This window comes from Pan paniscus, chromosome 7 (assembly GCF_029289425.2).
Source record: "Pan paniscus chromosome 7, NHGRI_mPanPan1-v2.0_pri, whole genome shotgun sequence".
In the NCBI taxonomy this organism is placed as follows: domain Eukaryota; kingdom Metazoa; phylum Chordata; class Mammalia; order Primates; family Hominidae; genus Pan; species Pan paniscus.
The window spans coordinates 91176827-91189594 of NC_073256.2; the positions used below are offsets into that span (position 1 = coordinate 91176827).

The 12768-nt window shown below is 35.5% G+C and overlaps 1 protein-coding gene across 4 annotated transcripts in view; it reads left to right on the forward strand.

Annotated features, from left to right (window-relative positions):
• Positions 1–12768, forward strand: part of HNF4G (hepatocyte nuclear factor 4 gamma) — a 154902-nt gene that overhangs the window by 19314 nt on the left and 122820 nt on the right. Inside the window, exon 1 of one of the 4 annotated variants that reach the window (XM_055116670.1) lies at positions 2281–2306. The exons of the other annotated variants lie outside the window; for them this stretch is intronic. The gene's annotated coding sequence lies outside the window, so the exon portion shown is untranslated. Of the gene's footprint in view, positions 1–2280; positions 2307–12768 lie in introns of those variants that run through there. 4 annotated transcript variants of the gene reach the window in all.

The window sequence follows — 12768 nt, forward strand, 5'->3', positions numbered from 1 at the left end:
CCAGTCTTATCAAAAATTTACAGCATACCATATACTGGTTATTTGCAGGTATTCTTTTACTCATGATCTCTCTGTATTTCTTTGAATGCATGTTACCTTGTGAGTATCAGTGAGTAGGCTGTGATGTTGAACATCTGACAGGCATCCAGACTCTAATTAACTGTTGAAATAAAAATATTAAAAAATTAAGAATAGGCTAGGCATGGTAGATCATACCTGTAATCTCAGCACTTTGGAAGGCTGAGGCGGGTGGATCACTTGAGGTCAGGAGTTCGAGACCAGCTTGGCCAACATGGTGAAACCCAGTCTCTACTAAAAATACAAAAATCAGCCTGGTGTGGTGGCACCACCTGTAGTCCCAGCTACTTGGGAGGCTGAGGCAGGAGAATTGCTTGAACCTGGGAGGTGGAGGTTGCAGTGAGCTGAGATTGCACCATTGCATGCCAACCTGGGTGATAGAGTGAGACCTTGTCTCAAAAAAAAATAAAATAAATAAAATAAAATAAAGACTATCTTCTCATCTAGTATAGTACTTTACAGATAGCGAATGCCTTGATAAGTATTTGTTGAATGAATGAATATATATTAGTATAATAGGTTAAATTGTAATAAGCCTATGTTTCTTTGATTTAGATAATAGCAGGGTATATTGAGAAAAATGTGGAAAATAAACAGAATTTATATACTAGCCCTATAAATGTATATATATATGTTATGTGTATTATATCAAATAACTAATATTGTATTAATGCAAGTGAACCCTGAAGGTTTGTGTAGCATTATTTAAGGCAGCAGTTCTTTTCCTCAGGGTGCATCCTTCACAAAGTCTGGCACATGAATAAGAGGAAGTATGTACAGTACTATCAATCAAAGCAACGTTGTTTTAGTAGTAGAAATCAACGAAGAATCCCAATGTCCATCAATATGCATAAAACATTGCTTTATATACTTATAATGGAACATTACATTGTGGTGAGAACATATAAACTAGAGGTATACTCATCAACATGAGTAATAATATTATTACTTACATTTTGTAAAGGGAAGGTAGGAATATTGATCAAAACCTCAGGTTAATGCTGAATCATTTAAATCTAGACCTAGCAGGTGGGTGTATGATTGGAGAGAGGCACAACCGGGGCTTTCCCAGAGTGTCAGTGTTCTCTTTCTTCACTTAGGTAAGTTACTTGGTGTTTCATTTATTGTTAGCCTTTTACCCGCACAAATGCATTATATGCATGCTTTCATCTCTGATATATTTTAAAATTAAAAAGAAAATAAACTATTTCCTAGGGACAGTAATATGTTAGGTAATATCCTTGTATTTATGGAGCTTCCAGCTACAGTAAAGGTAGACATTAATTCAATAACTGCAATTACTCCAGGCTTATTTAATAAGAAGTATGTGATGCCATAAGACTATGCAATAGCTGATACAATCTAATCAAGAAAGTGCAGAAAGAGCTTCACTGAGAAAGTTGTGACTGAGCTGATATCTAAATGATGCGTGAAAATTAACTTAGAAAACAAAGGAAAAAAAGAGGAATATTTGCAAAGGCCTTCTGGTGCAGGAGAGAGCACTGTTGAACATGAAGAAAATAAAGAAGGCCAGTATAGTTGGAGAAAACAGTATCATGAAGAATATTATTTGAGAGGTAGTAAGGGTCAAAATAAGAATCTTGTAGATAATGCTTTTGCCTTTGCCTATGTTGATGAGAAGCTACTGAGATATTTTAAGCAGGGAGATGAGGTAAACAGATTCACATTTTGAATATATTATTCTGGTGGCAGGTGAAAAATGGATTGGGTGGAGGCAAAGGTAGATACGGGAAGACCAGTCAAGAGAGTATTTTAGTAGTTCAGGCACCAGATCATGATAGCTTAACGGAAGTTACTGGTAGAGAATATGAGAAGAGTAGATTGATTTCAGAGAAATTTTGAGGGCAAAATATAAGGGACTTCGTAATAATTTAGAAATGGCAAGTGTGCGAGAAATTCCTCAAGAATAATTTCTAAGTTTCTAGCTTGCCTAAATGAATGGTTGGTGGTACCCATCACAGAGAGAGAATATAGGAAGAAGACCAAAGGTTAAACGGACACTCCAACATGGTCAGATTTGTACACCTAACATGTGTGCATCTTAGATCTCTAAGATCAGGTACTGACTCAATTTAGACTTTGTCTTTCAAAAGTTATGTTTCAACAATGTATTTTGTCTGGAATTTAATCTTCAATATAGTGTAACTCCATTTTTCTCTCTCTCTCTTTTTTTTTCTTTAGACAACATACAGACATATTAATATAAAGTAAGTGTTTGGGCTCTGTTTTTCTCTCTTCCATTTCAATTTCTTACCATTGTCCCTACTTCTACCATAGGAATCTCTGGATTTCTTTCCACCACAGGAATCTCTGACTCTAAATCCCACATAATGGAGGATTATTGGTTCTTTGCTACTCACCATGGTTAATTAATACTCACTTCTCATAATGAAGCTGGTAGTATCTAATGTAAGCCTTGTTCCAGGATTAGTGAAGATCATGACGTTTCATAAAAGTGTAGTGAAGTTAAGCACAGCTCTGTGTTTTGTTCCTTTTAAAGCAGAAAGGCCGATCAGGTCCAAAAGTCTGAGTTGAAGAAAGAAGGCTAGAATCATAGCATTTCATTGCAGTCTTCCAATCAGAAACCCCATAGTTATCCTTTCCTTGTATTTCTGACAGTATGGTAGACTGAATGTCTACAGAAATCCTTTCATTAGGAAAAAACCTAAAGATTCCAGACAGTATATGTATATTTAAAAATTACTTTGGGAGGCCGAGGCCAGCGGATCACGAGATCAGGAGAACGAGATCATCCTGGCTAACACAGTGAAACCTCGTCTCTACTAAAAATATAAAAAATTAGCCAGGCATGGTGGCATGCGCCTGTAGTCCCAGCTACTAGGGAGGCTGAGGCAGGAGTATCGTTTGAACCCGGGAGGCAGAGATTGCAGTGGGCCGAGTTCACACCACTACACTCCAGCCTGGTCAACAGAACGAGACCTTTCTTCAAAAAAAAAAAAAAAAAAAAAATTAATTGCATAGCTGAGTTGGAGGAAAGTAAGGAGAATTCTCAGAGTCCATGAACAGCATGAACTAACAAATCAAGAGAAGTAAGCAAGATGAATGTCACTGAAACAGACATTTTCTCCGAAGATGTTTGGAAGTTCTTCATTGCATACAGCCTAGGATTTAAAAGACCATTTTTTGTAAACAAATTTAGTTTGGGCTGGCAAAAGTTGGCAGATTTGACTACAAATACCTCTGCATGAATAGGATCCCTGAAAGGCAATACTTATTGTGAATTAAATAAGCAAATAAAAGAGACAGGGGGTAGGGAGTAGAGAGAGAGAGGGAGAGAGAGAGAGAGGGAGAGAGAGAGAGAGAGAGCAAGAGAGAATGCTCTTGAGGGAGATATTTGGTTCTGGGTGTAGTGAAGGAAAAGGAAAGTTTCACCAGAAGAAAATTCATAACTTCTCCCTTATGTAAGCCATATTCATAGTACATATGTAACCTCAAAACCTCTAAAGGTAAAATTTTACTTTTAAGTGACACTTGGTTGATAGTGTCCCCAAGTACTTTGCAGAAGCAAGCAAAAATCCTGTGACAAGAAAGCACTTTAAATAAAGGTCCCACATAACTCTCATAGATAAAATTTCAAAGGATATGAGATTGCATTAAAAAGATAATCACTAAATACAAACAGAATAGAACATCTCAGTGAAAGAAATCAGTAAAAACAAACTGGAGAAGTAGATTACGAAGATTGTTGTTAGAAATTTCATTTGTAGAATGTAAATTAATTACATATAATGTTCAAAATAATATAGATTATTAAAAATATGGTAAAAGACAGAAGACTATAAAAACAAACAGATACATTTTAAAAAGAACCAAAGAGCATTTTGAGATATGAAGAAAAATTAACAAATGAAAGTTGAAATTTATTGTATGTGTTATACAGCAGAGTAGAAATAGCTGAAAAGGAAATTTTTGAAATAGAAGATAGATCTGAGAAAATTATATAGAAGGTAGAGCAAGGAGACAGAGCTGGAAAATACAAGAGACTTTAGGAGATAGAGAGGACAGAAAGAGAAATTGCAACATACATCTAATTGGAGAGCCAGAATGAAGGAAGAGAAAAAACATGAGTGAGATGTTTAAAGTGATAATAGTTGAGTTACTTTTAGGATTGATGAAAGACATGGATCTTCATATTCACATAACAAAACAAATCTTAATTATGGTATAATCACAGAACGGCTTGATATAGTGAAATCGCTGAACATTGATCGAGATTTTAAAAAGCAGAAAAAGATAATATAGAAAATAGAAGACAGTAGTATATGATAGAAATGAATCTAAACATATCAGTGATCGCAATAAATATAAATTGAGTTAAATTTTCAATTAAAGGAGATTATCAGACAGAAAACAAAACACTACAAACAAAATCCCACTTCTGTTGTTTATAGGAACACACCTAAACTAAAGAATATAGATGCTAAGGCCCGGCACAGTGGCTCACGCCTGTAATCCCAGCACTTTGGGAGGCTGAGGGGGGTGGATCACGAGGTCAGGAGTTTGAGACCAGCCTGGCCAACGTGGTGAAACCCCATCTCTACTAAAAATACAAAAATTAGCTGGGTGTTGTGTCAGGTGCCTGTAATCCCAGCTACTCGGGAGGCTGAGGCAGCATAATTGCTTTAACCTGGGAGGCAGAGTTTGCAGTGAGCCAAGATTGCACCATTGCACTCCAGCCTGGGCAACAAGAGTGAAACTCCATCTCAAAAAAAAAAAAAAAAAACAAAAACAAAATAGATGCTGAGTGCAGTGGCTTACACCTGTAATCCCAGCACTGCACTTACAACAGTGGTTGAAGTAGCAGTATAGCTGGAACCAAGGAGTTGCAGACCAGCCTGGGCCACATAGGGACATCCCATCTCTACAGAAATAAAAAGAAAAATAATTAGCCAGGCGTCGTGATGTGCCTGTAGTCCCAGCTACTCAGAAGGTTAAGGAGGGGGGATAGCTTGAGCCCAGGAGGTTGAGGCTATAGGTTAAACCATGATTGTACCACTGCACTCCAACCTGGATTATGGCCCTGTATTAAAAAAAATAAAAAAGTAAAAAGATGGGAAAAGATATATCAAAATAAAAAAAAAAAGAATTTGTTTATTTATTTATTTATTTTGAGAAGGAATCTCACTCTGTTGCCCAGGCTGGAGTGCAGTGGTGCAATCTTGGCTCACTGCAACCTCCACCTCCTGGGTTCAAACGATTCTTGTGCCTCAGCCTCCCAAGTAGCTGGGATTACGTCTGGCTAATTTTTGTATTTTTAGTAGAGATGGGGTTTCAGCATGTTGGCCAGGCTGGTCTCAAACTGCTGATCTCAGGTGATCTGCCCGCCTCTGCCTCCCAAAGTGCTGGGATTACAGGCATAAGCCACCATGCCCAGCCAGAATTTACCTTTTAAATAACATAAAAAGGAAATTCTCAGGCAAAAATACTGTTCTATATGGTAGCTAGCTTCTGAGATGCCACCCAGCGATCCTTGTCCTCCTGGTATTCATGGCTTTTTTTTAAGACTCATCTAAGAATGAATAGGCATGATCTTTTTAACCAATAAGATAGTCCAGAAATGACAGTGTGTGATTTCTGAGGTTAAACTATAAAACACAATGTAGCTTTCACCTTGTTCTTTTGGAACACTTTATGGGGGACCATCAGCTGGAATTCTGTGTAAACATTTAGACAGTTCTGTGGAAAGGTACATATTTAATGAATTGAAGCTTCAAAAGACACTACCAATTTGCCAGCTCTTTGAATGAGCCATTTTCAAAGAAGATCCCCTGCCCCAGTGAAGTCTTCGGATGTCTGTACTCCTGCTAACACCTTAAGTGTACCCTGTGAGAGACCTCAAAACAGAACCACACGGCCAAACTGCTCCCAAATTTCTGACCCATAGAAGTTATAAGAAGGCCAGCTCAGATGGCTCATGACTCTAATCTGAGCACTTTTGGATGCTGAGGCAGGGGCATGGCTTGAGGCTAAGAATTAGAGACCAGCCTGGTCAACATAGAAAGACCCCATCTTTACAAAAGAGAAAAAGAAAAAAATTAGCCAGGCATGGTGATGTGCACTCATAGTTTTAGCCACTCAGGAGGCTGAGGCAGAGGATCACTTGAGCCCAAGATTTTGAGAGTGCAGTGAGCTTTGATGGGGCCACAGCACCACAGCCTGGGTGACAGAGTCAGACCCTGTCTCAGAACAAAAAAAAAAAAAAAAAAAGAAAGAAACTTTAAGATCAATTTTAATTGTTGTTTTAGGCCATTAAATCTCTAAGCAACTCAACTCAACAAGAAAATATGATTGTATTTATTGACTGATTTTTAAATGTTTTACTATTACTATTATCAGTAGTAGTAGTAGTAATAGAGACAAGATCTCACTACTATGTTGCACGGGCTGGTCTCAAACTCCTGGGCTTCAGTGGTTCTCCCACCTCAGCCTCCCAAAGTGCTGGGATTACAGGCATGAGCCACCATGCTCAACTGAAGATACAATTTTAAACCTTTATGCATGCAAGTATAATGTCAAAATAAACTAGGTAATAATTTGCATACATTTTAATATATCATTACAGTTGGAAACTTTAACACAACTATATCAGCAATTCTAATATTGACCAGCCAAAAAACAGTAAGTACATAGCAGATTTTATAAATTTCAAAAGACTAATGTCATGTAACTATAGTCTTTGACTTTAGCACAGTTAAGATAGGATTCAATATAAAGATAAGAACCCTCTAGTTTGAAAATCAAAAATAGACACCTTAAAATAACTTATGTTTCTTTTCTTTCTTTTTTTTTTTTTTTTTTGAGACAAAGTCTCACTCTGCCGCCAGGCTAGAGTGCAGTGGTGTGATCTCGGCTCACTACAACCTCCGCTTCCCAGGTTCAAGTGATTCTCCTTCCTCAGCCTCCTGAGTAGCTGGGATTATAGGCGCCTGCCACCCCACCCGGCTAATTTTTGTATTTTTAGTACAGATGAGGTTGTACCGTGCTGGCCAGGATGGTCTCGATCTCCTGACCTCATGATCTGCCCGCCTTTGCCTCCCAAAGTGCTGGGATTACAGGCATGATTTAGGCCACCGTGTCTGGCCTAAATAACTTATGTTTCCAAGAAGAAATCATAATGGAAATTAGAAATTGTTTAAAAATGAATGATCATGAAAATGCCACATATCAAACCATCTGGAATACCACTGAAGTAGAAACAAAAGGAGAAGTTAAGGCCTTAACAAGCTTATAATAGAGAGGAAATAACAGTGCAAATAGATGAGATAAACAACTAAAGAAGTCAGAAACAGAACAACAAAATAAACACAAAGAAATAGAAGGAAAGAAGTCACAATGATAAAAATGTAATAAACAAGGAAAAAATAATACAATAGCGAATGAAAAATAGGGAGTGAAAAACAACTTAAAATTTGAAAACGCTTAACAAAATGATTCCAGAACACAAACAAGGCCAACACACACACACACACACACACACACACACACACACACACACACACAAATCAGGTAAGAAAAGTGGGGTATAACTATGATGCAGCAGGTATTACAATGATAATACAGGGACACGATAAATAGCTTTATACCTGTACACTTAAAACATTTAAAATAGTAGTTGTATCCACAAAAATATAATTTCTCAAAAATAACATTTGAAGAAATAGAAAAACTTAGTAGTCTGATAAATCATTAAGGACTTGAACCCATTGTCAAAAATCTCTCCATAAAGAACGTACGAATCTGAATAAATGATTTCACAGGTGCATCTATCTAACAGTTAAGGAACCTATAATTTCAGTCTTACTTTAACTCTTTAAAAGAACAGAACATTTGGGAACACTCTACAACTTATTTAATGAGGCTAGTGTAATTTTGGTATCAAACCAACATAAAATACAAGGAGGAAAAATAGTAGGTCCATCTGACTCAAGCACAGATGCAAAGGCCTATACAAAATATTAGGAAAGCAAAACTAAATTTGTTTATAAAAGATAAATCATGATCACAGGTTTATTATAGAAATGCAAACTTGATTAAGCATTAGAAATCTACTAATGTATTCACCAAATTTATAGGTTAAAAGTAAAATCTATTTCAGTCATCTTACAAATACAGAAAAACAACCTATAAAATTAATGTCAATTTGTGTTTTTGTTAAAAAAGCTTAACAACCTAAAAATACAAGAGACTATCTTTACTATAATAAAGTGCAGCTATCGAACTTTTTTACTAAATATCTCATTCCATGGTGAAACATTAAAATCCAGAGTAAATCAATGATGCCTGTTTTCACCACATCAATTCAACATTGTACTACAGACTGGACCCAGGGCAATGGCAAGAGAAAAAGCAACAAGTTATTAGGTTCTGAAAAGAAAAAAGTAATTTTTGTTGTTGTTGTTGTTTTGAGACAGTCTCACTCTGTCACCCAGGCTGGAGTGCAGTGGCATGATCTGGGCTCACTGCATCTTCTGCCTCCTGGATTCAAGCGATTCTCCTGACTCAGCCTCCCAAGAAGCTGGGATTATAGGCATGCACCACCACACCCAGCTAATTTTTGTATTTTTAGTAGAGACAGGGTTTCTCCATGTTAGCTAGGCTAGTCTCGAACTCCTGACCTCAGGTGATCCACCCACCTTGGTCTCCCAAAGTGTTGGAATTACAGGTGTGAGCCACCACACCCAGCCAAAAAACAAATTTTAATGTTCTATAGAAGATAGGACTTCCTATTTTAAAAAATCTATAGAAAAATTTTTAGTAATTTTTTACTATAAAATCCAAATATGGCATTCATGTGCATTTGTATATATCAATAGTCTGTTGCTACTGTCTTAACTTTGAAATATTCTGTTATAATAGCAACATAAATTATAAGGTACCTCAGAATAATGGGAGAAATGCAAGTTTTTTACAAGGGAGAGAATAAAATTGTATTGAAAAACATTAGAAGACAAATAAATTAAAAAATATATTGTAAATAGGAGGACACTGTTTTTAAAATGACAGTTTTACTCAAATTGGTTTATGATTTAATGCAATTCCTATTGTCTCACCAGGACGTTTCATGAAAACTGACTAGCTCATCTGAACATTTATGTGGTAGATCAAATGGACAAGAATTACTGATATGCTCTTGAAAAAGTGGGACAAGGAAAGACCTCTTGCCCTATCAGATATCAAGATCTATTTTAAATCTATTATAATTATTACAACGTATTGTTAGTTTAGAAATATATTGCTGAAACAGAATGCTCGGCCCATAAACAACCCACACTTCTGTGGAAACTCACTCTCTGAGCCTGCTTTGCAGATCAGTAGGGAAAGGGTAGTTGCCCGAACAAAAGATATTGGGAAAACTGGTAGTTAATATAGAAAAGATGAAACTGGATCCCACCTCACGCTTTAAATTCAATTCCAATTGGCTTAATAGGTGAAATTTCAAAGGGACATAAGAGAATATCCTTCTGATTACTTTTCATGAAAGAATTAGTTTTAAAAAGAAGCAAAGCTGTAAAGAGACACTGAAACATATTTAAAGTTTAAAATGAGAACTTTGTCCAGGCACAGTGGCTCACACCTGTAATCTCAGCACTTTGGGAGGCTGACATGGGAGGATCACTTGAGGCCAGGAGTTTGCAACCAGCCTGGGCAACATAGTGAGATCCCTGACTCTACATAGAATAAAAAAGTTAGCTGGGCATGGTGGTGCATGCCTGTAGTCCCAGCTACTCAGAAGGCTGAGGCTGGAGGATCACTTAAGCCCAGGAGTTCAAAGCTGCTGTGAGCTATGATTGTGCCACTGCATTTCAGCCTGGGCTGAGCATCAGAAAAACAGTTTGTTAAAAACAAATAAACAAAAGAAAAACTTGTAGGTGAACAGACACTATAAAAGACTGCAATGGCATTCCAAAAGCTGGGAGAAAATATTTGCATTGCCCATGACCAACAAAGTTTCGAATATAAAAGGTCAGAGTCAGTCAACTACAAAAAGAAAACCAATAGAAAAGTGTGAATAAGGCATAGACATTTCATAGAAATATTTGTAAACATATTCGCACGTATCTATAATTAGAGAAAAGCAAGTTTAAACTGAAATTCTTGTGTCATACTCATCATATTTCCAGGTATTAAGTGTATAACACTGTCAGCATTAGTGAGCAACAGGAACTGGCATACACTGTAGGCAAAGTGAATCTTTCTACAATCCCTCTAGAAATCTATTTGGAATCAATGGTAAAGTTTAGCTATAACAGTGAGAAAGCAGTTCCACTGCTAAGTATATGTTGGGGCAAAGGGCCTTAAACTATCTAGGACAAAGGAAGAGTGTTTTTTAAAATTTCCAGTCTTTTATAAAATGTGACAAAAATAAATTATTTTTAAAAAGGCTTGAACCCAGGAGGTGCAGGGTGCAGTGAGCCGAGATCACGCCACTGCACTGCAGCCTGGCAACAGAGTGAGACTCCGTCTCAAAAAAAAATAATAAAAATAAAATAAAAAAAGAAATGTTAATACACTTCCAGAAAACAATAAATTTAAAAACATGGACATAAAAAATATAAACTCATTTTTATCATTAGATTCGGTAGACATAATTATATTTTAATAAAATAATATAAAGTAACACTGATGAAAATATAGTTAGACAAACCAAACAAGTTGTTCATTGAAAGTGTGATTATTATAAATTAATATAAAGAATCACTATCACCTTTTGTCATTCCACAATTATTTCTAAATAAAATGCTACGAGTGAAATAGGCATTTCATATATTTTATGACTGTAGGAGCACTTTGAATATTCATAATATGTAATTAATAGAGTTTTTAATGTGACAAATGAGCTTGTTTCTTGCTTGTTTGATGTATCTAAACTGGATTGATGACAACACGAAATTGTTCCCATATTTTGTTACACTAAATCAATTTCACAACAGCATGTTGACAGGTATGTACATGTAATGATGCATATACATAAACATATGCATATTTAAGAAATCATGAGTTCACTCTCATACCTCCAATTCTAATCCATCACCAGATGAACTTTCTTGCCTTTTCTCATTCCCTATTTGTCTCTTCTTATACAGCCAGATCCCTGGCTGCCAATAACTATAAAACATTTATTCATTTGCTTAGTCCTATATTGACATCTAAAACTGTTTCAGAATTACTTCCACTGTACCACTGTAAAACCTAAAACAAGTTCTGGATATGTTAGAACATTGTCCCTGTCCCTAACATCCAACCCTGCTCCAGACTGACAGAATACAGACAAATAATGAGTTCACAGGAAACTTGATTAATTCCTTTCTTTCCTCTCAATCTCTCTCCCTCTTTCTCTCTCTTCATCCCTCCCTCCCTTCCTTTCTTCCTTTTCGGTTATGATATTCATTTGGAATACAATTTACCTTCATGCATTTCACCTTGCTTGCTTTCTGTTTTATGTTTTTTTTTCTGCTTCCATTCTTATTTAATGTAATTTTTAAATATGTATGTTATGCTTTCAAAAGTAAAAACAATATATATAAAAGAATTACAACAGGACTCACACTCTCGTTATCTCTTCTACTCTATACTCCAATCACACGTAACCAATTTCAGTGGGATTCTTTTTCATAAAGATTAGCAGATCTATGTATAATAGTTTTTGCTTTTTTCTTTCATGAGTAGGGTAAATATATATGCTTTTCTTTTTCCCTCACTTTGATTTTTTTTCTCCACTTAATTATATCTCTTGAAAGGTACTCCAAAACCATTTATAGAGATCTTCCTCATTATTTCTTTGTAGTTGCATAGTACTGCATCGTGCATGTGTATTCATTGTATATTTAACCAGCATCCTAGGCTTGGATATTTAGGCAGTTTCAGTATTTGCAATTACAAACAATCTTAAAATAAATAACATTGTGCATATATTTATCATGGTTGGAGGTGTATCTTCAGGATTAATTCATAGTAATGAGATTAAAGCATCCAAAGAGTAAATGAAAATATAATTATTTTTAACTTTTATACAAAATTAACCCATGGAGCCTGGGATTACTGGTGGATGCCATAATTATTTAGTATTTTCAAAATTCATTTTCAAATCTCCATCCATAACCTATTTTAATTTATAGTTAAATGATGAATTTTTTACATGTCTGCATTTTGATGAAAAGTAAATTCCAAAGTACTCTATCAGATTCATAGGATTCAATGATAATTTTTTGCTGATGTGCAGTATCAAGATCTTCACTGATAATATTGTTAAATTATAGGACTCATCATAATAATCTAAAAACTTTGTTCTTTTAGGCTTCTGACTTTCATTTTTGTTTTTTATCTGACATTAAAAAACATATTACATTTTTTCTTAGAAAGAAGTATAAAGAGCAATGAATATACTAAAGATAAAGACAATGAAGTAAGTCTGGCAGTCTCAATCACATCTTTACTTGGGATCAAAATGGTTTAATAATTGCAAAGATATTAAGAGTTCACATATATTAAATCATGTCAAAAACTTCAAACATTCTCTACTGAACATTTTCCTTTATTAAGCATTATATCTCCACATTAGTTTTTTTAAATACAATAAGCTTACATGTTATAATCATAATATAATAATTTCTACCTTAAAACTGTTCTTTAGAGAATTCAGTTTTTACT